Below are 23360 nucleotides of genomic sequence, written 5' to 3' on the forward strand. Positions count from 1 at the left end.
CAGAGTGCAGTGGAGGCTGGGATGCTAAATTCTTCAAGGCAGAAATTGATAAATTCTTGATGTCACAAGGAATTAAGGGCTACGGGGAGAATGCGGGTAAGTGGAGTTGAAATGCCCATCAGCCATGATTGAATGGCGGAGTGGACTCGATGGGCCGAATGGCCTTACTTCCACTCCTATGTCTTATGGTCTTATAGACAGAGATGAAGGGATATTTCTTCATTCAAAGGGTGGTGAATTATTTAAAATTTACCCCAAAACATTATGAATGCTTCAATATTGAATAATTTAAAGTTGAGATGGTTAGATTTTAGGTCTCAAGGAATCACGTGATTATGGGAAATGGGTGAAAAAGTGGAATTAAGGCTGATGATCCTCTATGAATGGTATTGAAAAGCGAAGAGGAGTCAGGGGTTAAATGGTCCACTCTTGCTCCAGTTTCCTATGTTGATAGATCTAGCTACTGCCTCACAGCTGCCAGTGAAAAAGCGATATTTAATGGTTCTGCAATCCTGCAACTTATCTCATTTTCCAAGTTATTTCTTGACGGTTTCTCCATCCCTTTATTGTACATGCTGACCCTCAATGAGGTACAAATCAAAAGGTAGCTCAACAGATGGAACTTAGTCACAGTGACTGTACTAGTTCACATGTGACATCAGATCTCATGCGTCATTACTGCCGAACCCAATTTTGCACTTTTCCAATACCTTATACGTGGAACTTACTGTAGCAAAGATTACACACTTTAATCTGATTAGACTGAACACTTGTACAGATATCTACATTCCCCCTCTGTGCACGGTAGGTGTTCTGAAGTTTTCTCACTCTGATGAGCTACGATATCATAGATAAAGGAAGTGAACCACCCGTCTTTACAACTTGGAGTCTTTCTGTTGACCAGTTGGCTATAGTTGAGGGACACAGGAACCCGAGAATCCAGTTATGTCATACAAATATGATCAATATGAATCTTAAGATATGAATCTGAACTCCACCTAACTGCCCTGGTTCTGAAATTTTTAATGCCCATGGCCTGACTTTGGTAACTTCATTGTTATTGTTACTGCACTGTTTGCCATCACAACTCCTTTGAAATTAACCACAACTTCTGTAATCCACCCATTGAACTGCAGAAATCCAGAAGTTGTTGTCAGGGATTCCAGGCTTCCCTAATGAAAGAGAACTTGATGAAAACTTGCCTCTTACCATATTTTTTTGAAACAATTTAACAAGAGTTATCACTTGATGAATGGAATGCAAATTAGTTTTAAAATAAATTTCAGAGTTCATAATTTTTGCTAAAAACCTCTGACTCTGGACAACTACTTTTACTTTTGGGAAATGTCCAATTACTCCATGAGGAAACAAAATATCTTTAAAAAATTGTACAGTTTCTAAAAGATTGCTTGCTATTTCAGCTTCTTTCCTAATTCCATGCATATGTCCCAAGAATTTATTTCACTCTTTGCAATTAATTTTAATTAAAAAGTAAAGAACAATCAGTGGTTTCTGGTTTGCTGCCTGTAAGAATATTTATTTCAATGCTGTTCACCCTATTTGATGATATCACTACTGCTAGATGTCAGGAGATCCCCTTGGTTTGACATCAGATTCAAAGTGACGGCAGGAATGGGGAAATCTGCAACACAAAGGTAACTAAATTTGTGTGGGCACCTTTCTGAGGTCAATGACGAGTGCATTATTTCACCACTGACAAAATCAAGGCCTCTCCTTAATTTTCATTTAAACCCCAGGTTCAATAGCTTTTGTGAGGAAGAGTTCCAAATTTCCACTACCTTTGTATGAAGAAATGCTTCCTCTCATTACCCTGGAAGAGATTGGCTCTAATTTTCAGTTTATTCACATTTATTCAGAACTCCACTCAGAGAAAATAATTTTGCTCTCCCCAATAAATCAACTCTTTCAATAGTTTTAAACACTCCAATATTCTATGGACATACTCATATTTTTGTCACCAGTTTTCATAACAGAGTCCTTTTGGGTCGGTTCCATTCTGGTAAATTTGCACTGCACTCAATTCATAGGCGATATATCTTTCCTACCGTGTTGTAGCCAGAACTGAACAGGCCATTACAATCTTTGTAAGCCTCTCACAGTCATAAAGTCAATCTGTTTACTGTCAGCAGCCTGGTAAGGGCTAAATATCACATTTTTTCTTTGTGTTTTTTTGGATTTTGGATACTTTCTGAACTAGAAACTAAAACAACAGTGGAATATCTATAAAAGTAATTCCTAAAATTGAACAGTCAAAATAGAGGCCATTGTTAAAGGGTGAAACCAGAAGCCTTCTGCTTTCCCCACAAGCAATCAGGTCTTGTCGAATTCATGGATTAAAGAAATAAAACCCACTCATCGTCAGCACTTATGTCTTGACGCAGAGGGAATGTGCATTGTTCCTCCTCCATAGTCTTCCTGCCAAGTTTTGGTTAGAAGGTCACACAGCTTGGAAGGAAAAATGCGATGTAGAACAATACACCAATGGGGGAAGCAGATCATGGCAAGCGGAGACAGTAGATTTGACAGTCTCTTCCAAAGGGAGTTGCATGGAAGAGTGTAAAGTTGCAGTGCCACAGGGCAAGAGACGCCAAGGTTGGGGGCAAGTGGGACTAGTTTACAGTGGTTAATCATGGTTCACTGGGTAGCACACTTGCCTCTGTATCAGATGGTTGAAGTCCAACTCCAGTGCAGTGCCGAGAGTGCACTACCTTGTCAGAACTTATGTTCAGACAAAACATAAAGCTGGTGTCCGTCCTTTCAGTTGAAGATAAGAAAGACTATAAGACATAGCAGCAAGAGGTGATTCAGCCCATCAAGTTGACTACTTCAGTCAATGAGACAATGGCTGATCTGATCATTATTAATTCTACCTACCTGCCTTTTCTTCATAAACCTCAATTCCCTTACTGATTAAAAATCTGTTGCACTCAGCCATGATCCCATTGCACCACCTGAAGAATCAAGGGAGTTCTCTCTTGTGTTCCAGTCACTATTAACATCTCAACCAAAATCCCTCAAAATAAAATGATCTGGTGATTGTAATATTGATGTGTATTGATCTTGCTGTGTATTAACTGGCAGTCACATTTGCTGCGTTATTCAATACTATTATGTGCTTTGAGATGTCCTGGGGTGAAAAATTGTTTTGAGTTTCAGGTATTAATTAAATGGAAAAAGAAGGATTTTTCCAAGTTTACAGCATTCTCCTCTGCTGTCTCTCTGACAGACCCAACTACTCCATTTCCCTCCTGCTCAACCAATGCAAGCTGTTGAGCAGATGACATGAGCCCCATCTGAGATCACCAAACAATAACAGTGCATCTCACGGGAGGTATTTTTCCAGACCAGTGAGTTTCTTGATACTAAATCTCTGCCACCCAACCCTTCATTTAAAACACTGACTGTCTTCCACTGCAACTTCACAGTAATAAAGATCACAAACAGAATCCTGTTTCAATTTGGATCCTTCCAAGTTAAACCCCAACTGACCTTCCACCCATAGTCACTGCTCCTCCTCTGAAATACTGGCTCAAACTGGGGCATATGTCCCCAGCTCCCCTGAAGATTCTGAATCACACTGTGACATTTCAATGAACCAAAGTAGCGTGTATCACTCAGAGGGTGACATTCACCTCCCATTAAAATACAGCAGGTCCTCAATCAACAGTTGGTGAGAAAGTCTGTGCCACGCTGAATGATCTTCTGGCACTTACACTTGGAATAGCTTGTTCTTCCTGCCACATGGAAAGGATAGCTTCCCGGTCCAAGACTGATATGAGATGCCACTAATATGACATAAGGACACGTATGTGGACATGTCAGTTCTGAGCAAAAGCATCCTTTATCACTATGCACCAGAGAGAACAAGTAAAAGAAAAGATTTGCATTTGTACAGCACCTCACAACCTCAGGCTGTCCATAAAAAAAACTTCATGGCCTGTGAAGTGCTTTACGATGTAGGAAATAGTAGCAGCTAATTTGTGTATCACAAGGTCCCAGGAGACAGCAGCGTGATAATGACCAAATGATCAATTTTATAATGGTGGTCAGGGGATAAACGTTGGTGGCCTGGACACAGGAGAGAAATCCCATTCTTCAAAGAATTGTCACGAGATCTTCTGCATCAACATGGCATAGTAGATAGGGCTACACGTTAACATCATATCCAATGGAGGATTCTTCCTCCAGTACTGTGCTCCCTCAGCACTGACCCTCCGACGGCGTGGCACTCCCTCAGTATTGACCCTCCCATGGTGTGGTACACATCCTCGGACATGATAGTGATCCTGCAAAAGGACTGATCCTTTGACAAAAAGTGCTCCCTTGATTATGATCCTGTCAGTACAGGATTCTCATCAGTTCTCCCAGTGGAGCAGTAGAGCGTCACAGGCTATATCTTTGGACTCCGAAGCAATATTGATACCCTCTGATCCATGAACGTTATATGAAACGTTCATTAACAATCTCAATTTTATTTGACTTGTGAGGAAGTTTTGCTTCTACACAAAGCTGGTTTCTGCTTTGGATATTTTCAGAAATACAGACAAGATAACAAGATTCACAGTCGCCATATTTCTCTCCATGAATTTCCAATGGTCAGAGAATGACTGCCATGGGAGATTTAGCCTGTATAGGATGCTGGTGAGGCCACACCTGGAATACTGTGTGCAGTTTGATCTCCTTACTTGAGAAAGGATGTACTGGCACTAGAGAGGGTGCAGAGGAGGTTCACTCATTGATTCTGGAGTGGAGAGGGTGGGTTTATGAGGAGAGATTGAGTATGCTGGGACTACGAGGTAAAAACAATGACTGCAGATGCTGGAAACCAGATTCTGGATTAGTGGTGCTGGAAGAGCACAGCAGTTCAGGCAGCATCCAAGGAGCTTCGAAATCGACGTTTCGGGCAAAAGCCCTTCATCAGGAATAAAACTACATTCATTATAATTTAGAAAAGTGAGGGAATCTTAGAGAAACCAAATTATAAACAGAATAGATAAGATAGGATCAGCGAGTTGTATTCACTGGTAGGTGAAACTAGAACTAGAGGACATAGCCTCAAAATAAGGGGGAGTGGATTTAGGACTGAGTTGAGGAGGAACTTCTTCACCCAAAGGATTGTGAATCTGTGAAATTCCTTGCCTAGTGATGCAGTTGATGCTACCTCATTGAATGTTTTTAAGGGAAAGATGGATAGATTTTTGAACAGCAAATGAATTAAGGATTGTGGTGAGAGGGCGAATGAGTGGAGCTGAGTCCATGAAATATCACCCATTATCATATTGAATGGCAGAGCAGGCTCGATGGGTCAGATGGCTGACCCCTGCTCCTATTTCTTATATAAGCTACATTCCTCAGTCATTTCTCAGTCGGAGTTGCCCAAATGCAACATCAGCTTTAGAATGTTTGTGACTTCAAATAAATCCTTCAGATTTTTTTTTCTGCACCTCCTATTGTTTGGTTGGGACCATCTGTACCAGTGCACGAGCCCAAATGTTGTGTGAAACAAAATGAAACAAGGGGTGAAAACACTTATAAACAAACTAAACAATTTCAATCAGGCTTAATGCAGCTTAGTCAGGGTAAGGGGACCACACTGGTGTTCTGTTTGCTCTCTACTGAGAGGTGTTCACTCAAGTCAATAAAAGGCTGTCTTTCTTCTGCCTATAGGTTACCACAGAAGGACTTGCCTGCTGCTGTGAACTTCCCAATGCTGAATCCATAAGCCTGTACTTTGATGGCTATAGACTACTGATGGTATTGAGATAAAGTCTGAACGCAGCTCTATGTTATTCCTTTGTCTATTATTTAAAAGGCATCAATCCATTTAAAAAATAGCATTTATACACTATGATAACAATCTGTATTTATTGGCTGTTTGAATGTTTTAAAATTACCCAACAGTCTTCAAATATTATCATGCACACGAGCAAACAAAACTTGACATCATGCCACAAGGAGATATGATGATTGGGTGACCATAAGGTTTTTATGAATATCTTAAAGGCAGAGAGAGTGGTGAGGTGTTGGGAGGGATTTCCACAATAGCTGAACGTAGAATGATAACAATCAGACTGCAAAGGTTTACAGGGGTTGGGGGTGGGGTGAGGTGTGGGCTGCTGCTAGGGGTGCATGAGGCAATGGAATGATTTCAGCACAAGGAGAAATTTTAGTTTAAGACGTTGCTGGACTAATATTACGAGTTGAGAACTTTAGGCATATCTACCAGTAAATTTGATACTGCAATGAATTGCACAAACAATGGCAGAGTGCAGATTCTGAACATATGTTCACCAGAAAATACTGTAACAGAATTAAGGATGGATATGCTTCTAAAAGGGGAAAATACCTTAACCCATTTGAATTTATCTAGCCATCTCTACTGAAGAATTCCATTAGAAATGTTTTCCCATCTTTCTCACTCAAAGTATGAGGTACAATTCCAACTCTTTCATCTCTCTTTTATTGTGCAATGGTGACCTTGTCAACTCAGTTCCAGGCCTTCTTATTTCAGGCCTGACAACATGGGCTAGTTAGCCATGTGCGAAGACCATCTGGCTGATTCTAATGAACACCGGTCTCTGGTGACCTTGAATGTCAGGTATTCCCTGTGTTAGCAAGACAGGCAGGCAGTGCTTCACAAAATCTTCCAATATTTCTTTGCCAGACTTCTTTTAATTAGGCACAAAAAACCCACAAGGGACATTGAATACTCTGAGCTGCTTGTGACTGAGAAGCTGCAGGTCTGAACTCGGGCAACATTGTGTGTTAGCTGAAGATATAACTCAGTTACAGCAGCTCCAAACAGATTCATTTATTTAAGAACAAGAGAAGGCCATTCCATTTCCCTTGTGTCTGTCCTACCACTCAATTTATTCCTGCTTTGTATTTATCCACCTTGGGCTCACCTAATTCTATCAATCTTCATGAAGTTTCCAACAGATTTTCTGAAAGTTCTAAATTTCCACAACTTTGTATAAAAAGAAATGCTTCCTGACATCAACTCTGAGTGCCCTAGCTCTAACTCCCATATTACATCCCTGTGGTTTGGATTTTGTCCCAAAGTTTCTACCTTGCCAAATTCTTTAATTGACCTAAGCATTTCAATTAAGTAACCTGTTAATCTACTATACTCAAGGGAATACAAGTCTATGGCACTTGCTTTTACACGGGGTTTGTCTATTTCAATGTTTTTCTTTTGACATTAATGATTGTTTTGTTTTATATTTTATTTTGTTTGAGGGCAGCACGGTGGCTCAGTGGTTAGCACTGCTGCCTCACAGCGCCAGAGACCCGGGTTCAATTCCCACCTCAGGCCATTGACTGTGTGGAGTTTGCACATTCTCCCCGTGTCTGCGTGGGTTTCCTCTCAGTCCAAAAATGTGCAGGTTAGGTGAATTGACCATGCTAAATTGCCCGTAGTGTTAGGTGTAGGGGAATGGGTCTGGTTGGGGGGGCGGGTCGGTGTGGACTTGTTGGGCCAAAGGGCCTGTTTCCACACTGTAAGTAATCTAAAAAAAATAATTGGGTGACAGAAAGTCAGAAGTCCCAACCTGTAAGGAAAGGTTAACAATGCTGTGACAGAGTCCGCTGCAAACCTTCCGGAATGCAATAAGGAAAATGAGGCCGAAAACGTATAACATTTTTTAAAACAACATTTTGCATTTTTAAAATAAAATGTAGTTGCTGAAAAGAGCAGAAATGCCAAGTGTTTCCTGAGTGTTGCCTCTATTCTATGTTTGCTGGGAGTCACTCTTGCTGTGTGCATCCCGAGCTCAAATTGTAGTTTTGGCTCACAGCTGAAACCTGGGGCAAGCATTTAATCATGGCTAGATCATCCGGAGGTGGGGCGAGGCAACTGGCTCTGGAGGAATTCCTCTGCGCATTGCAGAAGTGGGCTTTTTGCCAGGGTGACCAGGGAGCATCCCTGATGTAATCCACATAGACTCCACAGACAGGAACATCCCACTCACTCGGAAAATAAACAGGGGCACTGAGAAAGCAAGAGATGGGAAAATGCACTTCAGACTGGTGAGAAAACAGCGGTGGCACAACTCTATATCCGGCATTATGTCCATTTTGTCATTAAGACCAAGGCAAGATTACAGTTCCTTTATGCAAAGAAAAATCAACAGGAACCTTTCATAATTCTACAGCCTTCCTAGAAAGTGGCAGCAAGTTTGCATTGTTTCTGTAATGAGAAGTTGCAGTGTTTCATGTCTCTCGTGCAACATAAAACTGTACAGAGCTCTATTAATTTGAACAATTGACGCATGCTCACACAAATATGTTTGTAATGTCGCAAATCAAAGCTGTGTCTCAATATAATACTGTGCACTCAATACCCCTCCTGTCACCGATTAGATCAATGAGTCACTTTATGCTCGACTGGAAGAATACGATCAGCCCTAATTGTTTTCTTGACAACATTCATCGTTAAAATGTTTCATTAGAAGGCTTTTTTTATATAAAAATGACGAATGGTAAGTTTTTCACTTTAATGTTCCCTGGTCTCCCTCGCTGCCGATTGCTAGTTTCTGCCAATAGATTTGCCAGTGTTCAAAGCTGGACTTTTTCTATTGAAGCACCAAATGTTTCATCCAATCATTCAAAGAGTTTGGAAGCAGGTCATTCGGCCCATCGAGTTCACACCAACCCTCCGAAGAGCATGCCACTCAGACTGGCCACCCTACTCCATTCCCGTAACCCTGCATTTCCCACGGTTAGCCCACCCAGCCTGCGCATCCCAGGACACTAGGAGTAATTTAGCTTGGCTAATCCACCCAACCTGCACACCTTTGGTCTGAGAGAAGAAACTGGGGCACCAGTCGGAAACCCACGCAGACACGGAGAGAATGTGCAAACCTCACACAGGTCACCCGAGGGGGGAGTCGAATTCAGATTCCTGGTGCTGTGAGGCAGCAGTGCTAACCACTGAACCACCCTGACATCCAGTTCATGGAATTACCTTTCTTTGTAATCAGTGTCGACGCTTATTTTTCTTGGCATGCATGCCTCATAGGCTGTTTTATTATGTTGTGGAATGTCGTATTGTTATATATCTTAAAGGGATTATTGCTTGTGTGCAGCCAGTTCTCCCTGTGCGTCCCATTCTAGATTACTACACCCACGCAGTTTAGAGGGAACATTTACTGGAATCAGGTGAATCAGACCATAGTCTGTCATTGGTTTACGATAAATCTCTTTATGAGAGAGCAGAATTGGGATTTCCTCATCTTCTAATCATCTCCAGGAAAGCAACCCTCCCTGGAACTCTCAAATAAACTTCTTTGAGTGATAAACCCTTTCTGTTACCCTGTAATTGGTAACGATATGTTGACTACCAAGGTTCACGCCCTGGAAATACCTCCCTCAGGCTTTTCATTTGCCTCCTTTTAAAGCCAGATTGACCAATCCTTTGCCCTTCCCTTTTTTAGCGTGGCATCAATTTACTTCACCGCGAAAGAATTTGCAATTCGTTTCCATTTTGAAAGAGTAACACAAAATGTACACTGTCTTAGTTTCAGGCCTGTCGACAGCCAGTGGGTAGGGTTACCAATCCTTCAGGATATTCCCGGAGTCTCCAAGAATTCAAGATTAATCTCTTCACTCGCGGGAAGCGATGCCCTTGAGAAAGCAGTGGTGAGCTGCCTTGGTAAACCACTGCTGTCGGTTAAAGCCATAATGCCTTCAGGGAGGGAGTTCCAGGATTTTGACCTGGCGACAGTGAAGGCAGAACGATATGTTTTCAAGTCTGGAAGGTGAGTGGCTTGGAAAGGAATGGGCAGGTGATTGTGTTACAGTAACAGGGAGAAGAAACCATAAGGATGTTAAGAGTTTTAATAAAAGAGGTTTAAAGATTTTTTCTTGCAGTGTTTTCACTTAATAGTTATAAAAAGAATTTGCAGACTTGTTAAAAAGTGAGTTTGACTGATAGTTAGTTAATCAGTTAATTAAGTTGCCTATTGCTTTCGAAGTTATAATGTAACTAGTGCAGCTTCTTTGAAATGAATGCGCTGGGGAACATGAATGGGAGAAAGCAATAATTGGCACCAGCACGTCATAAGAGGAAACCTCCAGGAATATGTGCAACCGGAGTTAGCAACCTACATTAAGTGAGGGGGGAGGGCTGTAGTAGTAATGACATAGGTTTGTCTTGGCAATTTTCTTCTCTTAACATCCCTTGTCTGGGAGCGATGACTCTTCATTGGGTCATTACTCTTCAGTCTCAAGGTACCTTCCCTCATCTAACTGAACCATGCATTATTCACACACACGTCTTGACAGAACAACCGCAATCCTGTTCCCAACCCACAGAGCAAGGTTCACTGCAGTCAGATCAGGGCTGGGAGGCTCAAACTTTGAATTTCTTCTCCTTTAGCCAATTAGAGGCTGGAGTCACACAGAGTGCAAGTGGAGTGGACCAATCACAAAGCCAAGAGTGTGTGGCGCTGGAAAAGCACAGCAGGCCAGGCAGCATCTGAAGAGCAGGAGAATCGACGTTTCGGGGGGCAGTCCTCACTTTGTCACAGTTACAAAAGCAGCTGAAATCCAGACAGGCCTGGGAACTGATCTTTAGATCCTCCCCACTGCACGGTCACGCGGCTCTTTGCCTAAAAGTTAGTGGAGCTGATGAGAAGACCCTTTGTGAACTTTGAGGAAACACAGGTTCAGTTTGTAAGCATGTTTCTGATGTTGTAAGGAATTGTCCAGTAGAGTCTACTAAGACAGGGAGAAGAGTCAAAAAGGGTGGCGCTGGAAAGGCATTGCAGGTCAGGCAGCATCCGAGGAGCAGGAGAGTCGTCGATTCGGGTATAAGCCCTTTTATCAGGACTGTGACAGGAGTAAGCAGAGTTTGAAATCAGGTGTTGATCGGTGAGGGTCTCATTGTTGAAAAACCTACTGTGACTCAAACTCATAACCCACCTATTAAGATTTGAGAGTAAGACCAGGTAAAGGCACGATATTTGTCAGTAACCGTGAGGTGTGATGAGTGAGTATTAATAAAACAAAACATGGGTTCAGGGGGAAAGATTTAAAACACCGTCCGATTTCGCCCTTGTTGTTTGTCCTTCACCTGAGGAAGAGGGAGTCAGATTATCAATGATTCCCCCCAGCAAGTTCTCGAGTGAGTGAGAATACTAATATTTGCTCTGAACACATGGATGCAGATGGAAAAACAACTGATCCCGGATAGGCCAGGCTGGGGCTCTCGATTCTTGGTGACGTGTTTTGCTTGGCTTGTGATTACATTCACCATTTGTGATGTGACAGGGGCTGCAAACTAGGAAGTGTCTCCGTGGATGGCTTTCCGCAAGCACTTGCTCATCTTGAGCAAGTTGTCCCCACCTACTGGCAAGCAGCATCAGGAAGAGAGTGAATGAGGGAGCCCTTCAGACATGAATAACTTCACAAGAAAGAACAGCCCCCACCTGACGTCATCAGCATTTGCAACGGGGAAGGACGCTGTGTATTAAAACCTGATGGAGTGAGTGAGCCAACAAACTGGTGGGAACCCGTACCCTTATCTTTCTAACAAACAAACTACAATTGTTATCCTTAAAACATGATACTGCTGTTTGTTTTGCTTTTCTTGCAAGGTTCATTTCCATTTTTGAAACTGCTGCCAATCTTTCCCCCTTGCTCCTCCAGTGTGCTCAGGGTTTTCTCAGACAACAGGAAACTGAAAGCCATCGGCTGTCTCAGACCGGCATTACTTTGACACAGTTTCCTGGTTATTGAAGATAATGTGTCTTGGCTGGCTGACCAACATAAAAATCCACTAAGGCATTTCTAGCGATTCAAATTCACCCAGCAGAATCAGCACTGCTCAGTTCAGTGTCATTTCAGAGAGGAACTTACAGTATGGTTCCTGAATGGACTGCAAGAGTTACAGCTCCCGCAGAGAACAGATGTTATTTACTGCCAGGAGTGTAGCAGTGAATGGAAAACACTGCCCTTACATACACAGATTTCATTGACTTGTATGTATTTCAGCCACACGTGAACATGCTCATACATGTATACATGCACATGCATGTACATTTGCACACATTTCTACATACATAGAAGCACAAGCACGCACGCACACACTAAATCATAGAGTCATGGAGTCATGGAGTCATACTGCATGGAAACAGACCCTTTAGTCCAACCAGTCTCTGCCAACCATAATCCCAAACTAACCAGTCCCACCTCCCTGCACTTGGCCCATATCCCCCCAAATATTTCTTATTCATGTACTTATCAAAATGTCTATACATTGTAACTGTACCTGCATCCACTACTTCCTCTCGGAGTTCATTTCACACATGAACAATGTAAAAAAGTTGCCTTTTTTTGTTAAATCTTTCATTTTTCACCTTAAAAAGTGCCTCCCTGTCTTTAATCCCCCAACCCAGGGAAAAGACACCTGCCATTTACCTGATCAATACCCTCATGAAGTTATAAACTTCTATAAAAGGTGACCCCTCAAACTCCTACACTCCAATTAAAAAGTCCAAGCTTGTCCAGCCTCCTCTTATAACTCAAACCCTTCATTCCCGCCAACACACTGATAAATCTTTTCTGAATCCTCTCCATCTTAATAATATCTGAAGCCCTTGGTCTCGCTGTTCTACTACCCAAGGCCCTAAACATTCTGATGATCATAGTGGGTCAGGCAGCATCTATGAAGAGAAAACAAGTTAATGTTATAAGTCTAGCTGACTTAAAAGGTTAGCTTGCTTTCTCTCCATGGATGCTGCCTGACCCACTGTGATCGCCAGTGTTTTTTATTTTCAGTACAGATTCCAGCATCTGCAGTAATTTGCTCCAACCTAAGGCCCTACTTTTAATTGTATAAAGTCTGCCCTTGTTTGTTTTAGCAAAATGCAATAAGTCATTGGAGAAAGCATAAAAAAAGTCAGATGATGACAGGCCAGAGAGTTTATAGTTAACCAGAAGGATTAAACAGGTTTGGGATTTTTTAATCTGGAAAAATGTCAGGAAACCTAATGGAGACCTGTATATAGTTGATGGGCTAGAAATGGAGAAAGTTTCCACTGACAGAAGACTAGACTCATGGAGTGTCAATGAGTTGGGAATTCAGCAGAAACTTTGCTATCCAGATAGTGATTAGAAGAAGGAACCTGCTTCCTGTAAGGAATAGATAGTTATGCTGGAAGATTCAAATAAAGAAGGCTTGAAGGAGGCTCAAGTGCAGTATGAATGGTGGTACAGACCAATTGGTCAAATGGCCAGATTCTCTGTTCCAGAACTGATGCAATATTTATAGGTGTAACACATATGCTGTATATTATGTACATGCATTCAAATAATGCTGTGACTAACTGATTTTCACAGAAAAAGGTGTCCAGACTGCATAGCTCTATGCAAATATACATTTGCATTTCTTGAACCGGAATACAGCAGATGTGAAAAATTGAAAAGAGAAATGGTACTTTACCAAGCAAGCAGTTTTTAGTCTTGACCAAAAATTTCTTGCTGAACGCTCTGACCCCCTGCTCCACCCTCGTCGCCCTCCCAACCCAATACTTCTCACCTCTACCCTGAAACATTCCTGGAAAGACTCATTTATTATTGAAGTTTGTTCATATAATCGAGGCACGACATATTTGATGAGAGAATCAGGCACAAGAGTTTTGTGAATTTAGCGTGAAATAAAACAGCTGGTGGGAAAATACCCAGGGCACTTTGAAAAGTTAGTGCCGGAAACCAGAACTTTCACTTAAACTCACACGCCGGTTGGGAGGTTTAGGACTGTGGTAATTTTTAAAAATATATAAATTCAGACAAAAAAAAGACAAAATGAAGCAGGGAGAGCAGAAATAACTCAAACAAAATGAAACATAAAGAATCGGCATTTCCCCAAATAAACTGAAATATTTACAGTATCATACAATAATATCAGTTCACTGTACATCAGCAATAATCAGTAAAATATTCCACAAAATTCATATTAGGTTTAGAAAAACAAACATAATGGGGCTAAATTGTAAACAAGTTGACATTAAATGATTTTTTAAAAAACCCTTAAATTGTTATTAAGCGGGCAGATCATTCATATTCATCCTCTCATGTATTTAAAAAGTCACGCTCCTTATTCAAAGACAATGTTGCTTTAAGATGGGCAACCACTGACATACGTATTGCCCAGAATACCCATTCTGCTCTGACATCCGTAATGCTCAAAGCTTCTCACTGCTTTAGCGGGAAGAAATCTCACCCCAGGAAGAAAGCCTTCAGCTCCTAAGCAACTAATGTTAAGGAAACACTAGAAAGTTTATTCAGCTGGGGAGGCAGCTTTGCTTGCAAGTCAGTGAGAAAATTGCAGCTTAACTACCAGTTTTACTTACAGGAACAAGCTTAAACAGAGATCTGTTCTCAATGCGGAAACAGTTGTGTTAATGTTTACACACCGTTATGCCTCTACAGTGCTTGAAAGGAGGCTTCAAAGCAGTAATATTGAGTTTAAGTGACTGACACGGCGCTTTCACAGCATGACACTTAGACACGAGAGAGAGGGAGAGAGAAAAAAATGGAACAGATAAAACTCCTTTGCAGTCTGACCCACCCACTGGTCATTGAAGTGAAATAATTCAACAGTAAAGAGAAACACAAGTTGCTGTTACCTGTGTGTGCGCGGTGTGATTGTCCTCTGGGAGGAATCATCCTGAATCCCCCCCAACTCTGCTATCTCGATTCTGTCTGTGCAGTTCTGCACGGTACAGCAGCCCATGAGGTAGAAACATGACAACAAGATACTGACACGGTTTGATAGTAAAGTCACTTCACTGAACCTTATTTGGTCTGTGATGTAAGAGGAAGTTCTGCAGTCAGTGCTGCCTACTTTTTCCATTCACTACAACATTTCCTGTTGTCATTATTTTCTTCACTGCAACCCAATTATTACAGGGAGGGAATCCTTCTGCCCTTTGCCTTGTGCGGATTTAAAGGCTGAACGACTATGGAATATATATTTTAAAAATATAATCTGCAGCTTGCACAGAAAACTCAGCAAACTTCCTGCACTGAAGAAAACCAACAAAATAAAGAACATTCCATTTTGGGTGGGGCGAGCTTGGTTGCTGTTCAACTAATTTACTCCAGGGGTCACAGTTCACAAGGAGCAAATCACTGCAAATATAACTCTGGTCAAACAGTGTGAAAGGCCAAAAAAAGATAATTTGATTCGTTTTAGAATGGTCTTTTTTTTAATCTCTGGAGTTGTAGTCTGCACCTTTAATGTATGAAATGTCCAGGAATCCCAGCTCTACTCCTGCCTCTATTCATCTCCTGCCAAATCCCTGATCCTCTTTATTATCTCCAGACTCAGTTAGTCCAACATAATCCTATCACACCCTCCGTTAGGTTGAGTTTATTCTAAATTTAGCTGCTCACACCCTCAACTGCACCAAATCCCACACTACCCTCTGTGCTAACTGAGTGACACTAGTTCTCTGTCCAGCAACAGTGTCATTTTAAAATTCTCATTCTAGTTTTCAAATCCCTCCAAAGTCTGACCCCTCCCAAATTATACAATGTCCTTTAGCATTACAACTTTGTAAGATGCTTCGAGATGTGGCACTGATGAAACTACACAGCAGAACAGGTTGGTTGTTTTCAGAATGACCTCGGGTTCAGCACTGCATCACAGAAAACAAAGTCACATTGGAAATATTTCACGCCAACAAAAAATTAACATTTGCAGCTAAAACATTTCGCATTGATCAATTCTGACTGATAAGTACTTAAAAATACTCATTGTGCAGACTAATATTTTTAAGATGTAAGCCTTCAAGAAATGTTTAAACAATGCTTTTCCATTCAATTGCTGAGCACTTGCAGTGAATCATGTCAAAACTGACTCATTACCATCACAATAAAGATGTAAAAAGGCATGGAATTGTTTTTATCTCTTCTCCCTATGATGGAGTGAATTTCCACTTAAAGTGAGTGAACTTTCTGATTGATGGAATTCTGTTATAATTTTCCTTCAACCACTTTGGGCACAACAAAGAAAAGAAAATTATATGCACACCCACTTGCTCTCATTGTCCAGGTGTTTATCCGCAGCAAATACTTTTTCAAAGGTACACGATTTCCAGTCTAACTTTGGGAATAAGTTCCTGCAATAAAGACCATTCCTCAAATATGGATCAGCTTGAGGAAAGACCATTTCAAAAAGATTTTGATGTAATCCTGTGTTCAACAGTGTATGTATGTGCTCATTTATGATCATCTGGGTTCAAACGTGACCATCTATTCAAACATTAGAAAATGCTCAAATGACGTAACTGGTAATCAAGTGACATGAAATCAAATCATTTAAGACTCAAGCAACATCATTTGTGATTATCCAACATTAATTAAGTGCTGCAAAGACATCAATAGTGCTCAAGGAGCTTTGAGAGAAAACCTTTTGCAATCATGGAAAACGGACTAAGTTTTAGACATTTCTAAGATGTTCTTTTTTAGGCATTTCTGAGACATTTCACAGACATTTCTAAGTTCCAAATGATGAAATATGTGCAGGCAGTGTATAGATTGTTTAACATGAGGCCAGTACACAAGTCACTATAGAGAGTAATATAGTGAGGGCGGGAGGATCTAGAGGAACAGTGCTCTAAACAAATGTGGATATAATTTCGAAATAAAATTTCAGGTGGTCCCTTGACATTTTCACAGAGGCACTAATTCATGACCCATTATGCAGCTCACCAGTAGATTTTTATCCCCAGTCTTCACCCTCCTCATTCCTGCACCCCACAATCTCCATTTTATTCTGTCCCTTTATGTGACGGCACATGTTCTCTTAATAATTTTTGGGTCACTGGGACCAGTTCTGAGGAGGCAGGACTATTACAAATTGGATGGTCTACACCTGGGCCAGACTGGAACCAATGCTCTTGGGGGTGCTTTCGCTAACGCTGTTGGGGAGATTATAAATTAATGTGGCAGGGGGATGGGATCCAAATGACAAAGTTAGTGGACAGGAAGGAGGTAGTAACTAAAGCTTGTAACAAACTAGATAATGAAGTCAGTGTGAAGTCAGCGGGAGATCCAGTAGATGTAGTGTACCTGGACTTTCAGAAAGCTTTTGATAAAGTCCCACAAAGGAGGTTAGTGAGCAAACGTAGGGCGCATGATATTGGGGGCAAAGTACTAACTTGGATTGAAAGTTGGTTGGCTGATAGGAAACAAAGAGTAGTGATAAATGGCTCCATTTTGGAATGGCAGGCAGTGACCAGTGGGGTTCCACAGGGATCAGTACTGGGACCGCAGCTTTTTACAATATATGTTAATGATATAGAAGATGGTATTAGCAATAACACTAGCAAATTTGCTGATGATACTAAGCTGGGTGGCAGGGTGAAATGTGATGAGGATGTTAGGAGATTACAGGGTGACCTGGACAAGTTAGGCGAGTGGTCAGATGCATGGCAGATGCAGTTTAATGTGGATAAATGTACGGTTATCCACTTTGGTGGCAAGAACAGGAAGGCAGATTACTACCTAAATGGAATCAGTTTAGGTAAAGGAGCGGTACAGAGAGATCTGGGTGTTCTTGTACACCAGTCAATGAAGGTAAGCATGCAGGTACAGCAGGTAGTGAAGAAGGCTAATAGCATGCTGGCCTTCATAACAAGAGGGATTGAGTATAGAAGCAAAGAGGTTCTTCTGCAGCTGTACAGGGCCCTGGTGAGACCACACCTGGAGTACTGTGAGCAGTTCTGGTCTCCAAATTTTAGGAAAGACATTCTGGCTATTGAGGGAGTGCAGCGTAGGTTCACGAGGTCAATTCCTGGAATGGCGGGATTACCTTACACTGAAAGACTGGAGCAACTGGGCTTGTATACCCTTGTGTTTAGAAGACTGAGAGGGGATATGATTGAGACATATATGATTATTAAAGGATTGGACACTCTGGAGGCAGGAAACATGTTTCCGCTGATGGGTGAGTGCCGAACCAGAGGACACAGCTTAAAAATCCGGGTAGACCATTTAGGACAGAGATGAGGAGAAACGTCTTCACCCAGAGAGTGGTGGCTGTGTGGAATACTCTGCCCCAGAGGGCAGTGGAGGCCCAGTCTTCGGATTCATTTAAGAATGAGTTGGATAGAGCTCTCAAGGATTGTGGAATCAAGGGTTATGGAGATAAGGCAGGAACAGGATACTGATTAAGGATGATCAGCCATGATCATATTGAATGGTGGTGGCAGGCTCGAAGGGCAGAATGGCCTATTCCTGCACTATTGTCTATTGTCTATTGTGACTAAGGGGAAGAGTAGGCAGGAAGCAGCTGATGAATACAGAGGTTCTGGTGGTCTGAGGTGCATTTGTTTTAATGCAAGAAGTATAGTGGGTAAGGCAGATGAACTTGGATTAATACCTGGGAGTATGATGGTATTGCTATTACTGAGACTTGGTTTAGGGAAGGGCATAATTGGCAATTAAATGTCCCATGATTTCGATGCTTCAGGCAGGATAGAGAGGGAGGTAAAAGGGGTGGAGGAGTTGCATTACTGGTCAGTGAGGATATCGCAGCTGTGCTGAAGGAGGACACTATGGAGGACTCAAGCAGTGAGGCAACATGGGCAGAGCTCAGAAATAAGAGGGGTACAGTAACAATTTTGGGGCTGTACTACTGGCCTCCCAACAGCGAGCATGAGATAGAGGTACAAACATGTAGAGAGCTCATAGAAAGATGTAGGAGCAACACGGTGGTGGCGATAGGAGATTTTGATTTTCCCAATATTGACTGGGATTCACTTCGTGTTAGAGGATTGGATGGAGCAGAATTTGATAGGTGCATCCAGGAGGATTTCTAGAGCAGTATGTAAATAATCCAACTCGTGAAGGGGCCATACTGGACCTGGTGTAAGGAAATGAATCCGGCCAGCTGGTTGAAGTTTCAATGGGGGATTACTTTGGGAATAGTGATCACAATTCCATAAGTTTTAGGATACTCCTGGACAAAGATGAGAGTGGTCCTAAAGGAAGAGTGCTAAATTGGTAGAAAGCCAACTATACCAAAATTCGGCAGGAACTGGGGAATGTAGATTGGGAGCAGCTATTTGAAGTGAAATCCACATTTAAGATGTGGGAGGCTTTTAAAAAGAGGCTGATTAGAGTTCAGGAGAGATACTTTCCTGTGAAAATGAGGAATAGAAATGGCAAGATTAGGGAACCATGGATGAAAGGTGAAATTGTGCGACTAGCTAAGAGGAAAAAAGGGTGCGTACATAAGCACTAAGTGACTGAAGTCAGACAAAGCTTTGGAAGAATATCTGGACCAATCTGAAATGAGGAATTAAGAGAGCTAAAAGAAGGCATGAGATATCCTTAGCGAGCAGGGTTAAGGAAAACCCCAAAACCTTTTATTCATATATAAGAAGCAAGAGGGTAACTGGGAAAGGGTCGGCCCATTCAAGGACAAAGAAGGAAAGATATGTGTGGAGTCAGAGAAAATGGGTGAGAATCTTAACGAGTACTTTGCATCAGTATTCACCGAGGAGCAGAACATGGCAGATGTTAAGGTTAGGGATAGATCTTGGATTACACTCGGTCAAGTCGGCATAAGGAGGGAAGATGTGTTGTGTATTCTAAAAGGCATTAAAATGGACAAGTCTCCACGACTGGATGGGATCTATCCCAGGTTACTGAGGGAAACGAGAGAGGAAATAGCTGGGGCTTAAACAGGTATCTTTGCAGCATCCTTGAAAACAGGGGAAGACCCAGAGGACTGGAGAATTGCTAATGTTGTCCCCTTGTTAAAGAAGGATAGTAGGGATAATCCAGGTAATTATAGATCTATGAGCCTGAAATCAGTGGTAGGGAAGCTACTGGAGAAGATACTAAGGGATAGGATATATAGCCATTTGGAAGAAAATGGGCCTGTCAGTGACAGGCAGCATGTTTTTTGTGCAGGGAACGTCATGTCTTACAAACGTAATAGAATTCTTTGAAGAGGTGATAAAGTTAATTGATGAGGGAAGGGATGTAGATGTCATCAACGTGGACTTTAGTAAGGCGTTTGATCAGGTTCCCCACGGTAGGCTGATGAAGAAGGTGAAGTCTCATGGGATCCAGGGTGTTTGCGCTAGATGGATAGAGAACTGGTTGGGCAACAGGAGTCAGAGAGTAGTAGTGGAAAGGAGCTTCTCAAAATGGAGACATGTGACCAGTGATGTCCCATAGGGATCCGTGCTGGGATCACTGTTGTTTGTGATATACATAAATGATTTGGAGGAAGGTGTAGGTTGCCTCATTAGCAAGTTTGCAGATGACATGAAGATTGGTGGAGTAGCAGATAGTGAAGAGGACTGTCAGACAATACAGCAGAATACAGATAGTTTGGAGAGCTGGGCAGAGAAATGGCAGATGGAGTTCAACCCAACAAATGCGAGATGATGCATTTTGGAAGATGCAATTCCACAACAAACTATGCAGTAAATGGAAAAGTCCTGGAAAAAAATAATGTACAGAGAGGTCTGGGTGTTCAGGTCCATTGTTCCCTGAAGGTGGCACCGCACGTCAATACAGTGGTCAAGAAGGCATATGGTATGCTTTCCTTCATTGGATGGGGTATTGAGTATAAGAGTTGGCAGGTCATGTTACAATTGTATAAGACTTTGGTTCGCCACATTTGGAATACTGCGTATAGTTCTGGTCCCCACATTACCAAAAGGTTGTGGATGCTTTGGAGAGGATGCAAAGGAGGTTCACCAAGATGTTGCCTGGTATGGAGGGTACTAGCTATGAGGAGAGGTTGAGTAGATTAGGATTATTTCATTGGAATGAAGGAGGTTGAGGGGACCTGTTTGAGGCCTACAAAATATTGAGAGGTGTAGACAAGGTGGATGGCAAGAAACTTCTTCCCAGAGTGGAAGACTCAATTACTTGGGGTCACGAGTTGAGAGGGGAAAAGTTTAGCAGAGATATATGTGGAAAGTCTTTTATGCAGAGGATGGTGGGTGCCTGGAATGTGTTGCCAGCGGAGGTGGTAGGGGCGGGAACAATAATGTCACTTAAGATGTATCTAAACAGATACATGAATGGGCAGGGAGCAAAGTGATACAGACCCTTAGAAAATATACGGCAGGTTTAGATGGAGGATCTGGAGCGGCATAGGCTTGGAAGGCCGAAGGGCCTGTTCCTGTGCTGTAATGCTCTTTGTTCTCATAAAATTCCATTCGAAAGGCATGTTCAATGTCTCAGTTTGAAAAAATCTTGCAGATGATTGTAAGAAATGCATAAGTGACAATTTCAATGGGGATTCATGTGTTTAGATGTGCACCTGATTTTAATTACCTCCTGAGAATAAACTTTGTATTCATGCAACGAAATTTATTTACAATATTCCAAATCACAAAAGCAACAAAAAGATTATTTCATGATCTCAACCATAAACGTGTTAATTCTTAACACAACTTTTATTCATTACATTTGGATTTGCCTGGTTTCATTACCATTGCATAGATTTTTCCAGATTGTTCATTCCAGTTGAGCAGATGCACCAATTCCCTATCCCTCTACATCCCTCCTACACTCTTCAGTTCCAAGCTCCTGCCCTCTACCCTCCATGAAGAGCACTCCCCTGCCCCTCCTCCACCCCCACTACTATTGAACCTTCTTGCATCCTCTAACTCCATCATTTGCCACTTGGCAGCAATACAATTCATGCTGTCCAGAGGTTTCACCACATGCAGTACTCCCTCCCACCACGCCTCCACAAACCCACTGCCTCCCAGCTTAAAGCCTAGTGAGTCCGCTTCCCCCTGTCTGTACCTGGGGAAGCCTTCCCACCAATGGTGAGGTGTTCAGACGCTGAAACGTGAAGTGACAGAAGAAGGTTGTCCGTGGCTGATGTGAGAGGCCAGTTACACTGGTTTGGGGACATGTTGTACAGGTCTAGGGTGAGGAAAGGAGGTGTGGGGGCACATAGAGAGAGGCTGCATTAGTACCCAGGCACATTTCTGGATGGGGGTTCCACGAACAGTCTGATTTGAATGCTCTTGACTCTTGGCTGGTGAAGAGGGTGTGGGGTAGTGGGGGAGAATTAGAAGCAGAGGGTTGAACCACTCCACTGGTCACTGCCAGCATAACACCGGAACAACCCTCATTGCCATCCCCTGCTCTCCCACACACACCCACTCCTCTTACAGAGCATCCCTTATATTTCCTCCAAGGTTTGTGATGCTGGAAGAGTTAGCAATAGCTAACTATTCTCGGTATCTGCAGCAGTGGTGACTCCCGGACAGCAAGCTAAACGGAGAACTCATCAAAGACCATTGAACTTTTAACTTAGATTAGATTACTTACAGTGTGGAAGCAGGCCCTTCGGCCCAACAAGTCCACACCGACCCGCCGAAGCGCAACCCACCCAGACCTACTCCCCTACACCTAACACCAAGGGCAGTGAATCAGTGATGGGGACTGAAACTGTGGTGGGGCAGAAACTGTGGTGGGGGCAGAAACAGTGGTGTGGACTGAAACAGTGGAGTGGGCTGAAAAAGCGGTGGGGACTGAAACAGTGGTGGAGTCTGAAACAGTGGTGCGGACTGAAACAGTGGTGCGGACAGAAACAGTGGAATGGGCTGAAACAGTGGAGTGGGCTGAAAAAGCGGTGGGGACAGAAACAGTGGTGGAGTCTGAAACAGTGGTGGGGGCAGAAACTGGTGGGGACACAGAAACAGTGGAATGGGCTGAAACAGTGGAGTGGGCTGAAAAAGCGGTGGGGACTGAAACAGTGGTGGAGTCTGAAACAGTGGTGCGGACTGAAACAGTGGTGCGGACAGAAACAGTGGAATGGGCTGAAACAGTGGAGTGGGCTGAAAAAGCGGTGGGGACTGAAACAGTGGTGGAGTCTGAAACAGTGGTGCGGACTGAAACAGTGGTGCGGACAGAAACAGTGGAATGGGCTGAAACAGTGGAGTGGGCTGAAAAAGCGGTGGGGACAGAAACAGTGGTGGAGTCTGAAACAGTGGTGCGGACTGAAACAGTGGTGCGGACAGAAACAGTGGAATGGGCTGAAACAGTGGAGTGGGCTGAAAAAGCGGTGGGGACAGAAACAGTGGTGGAGTCTGAAACAGTGGTGCGGACTGAAACAGTGGTGCGGACAGAAACAGTGGAATGGGCTGAAACAGTGGAGTGGGCTGAAAAAGCGGTGGGGACAGAAACAGTGGTGGAGTCTGAAACAGTGGTGGGGGCAGAAACTGGTGGGGACAGAAACAGTGGTGGGGGCTGTAACAGTGGTGTGGGCTGTAACAATGGTGGGGTCAGGTCTGTCACTGTACAACACTGGGGTACAGTATTGGTGGGGACAGGTCTCTCACTGT

The 23360-nt window shown here is 42.7% G+C and overlaps 1 protein-coding gene across 4 annotated transcripts in view; it reads right to left on the reverse strand.

Moving 5' to 3' along the window:
* The window catches only part of LOC122563625 (transcription factor HIVEP3), a 393299-nt gene that overhangs the window by 91697 nt on the left and 278242 nt on the right, over positions 1 to 23360 (reverse strand). Inside the window, exon 1 of one of the 4 annotated variants that reach the window (XM_043717600.1) lies at positions 14652 to 15904. The exons of the other annotated variants lie outside the window; for them this stretch is intronic. The gene's annotated coding sequence lies outside the window, so the exon portion shown is untranslated. Of the gene's footprint in view, positions 1 to 14651; positions 15905 to 23360 lie in introns of those variants that run through there. 4 annotated transcript variants of the gene reach the window in all.

This window comes from Chiloscyllium plagiosum, chromosome 27 (genome assembly GCF_004010195.1).
Source record: "Chiloscyllium plagiosum isolate BGI_BamShark_2017 chromosome 27, ASM401019v2, whole genome shotgun sequence".
Lineage (NCBI taxonomy): Eukaryota > Metazoa > Chordata > Chondrichthyes > Orectolobiformes > Hemiscylliidae > Chiloscyllium > Chiloscyllium plagiosum.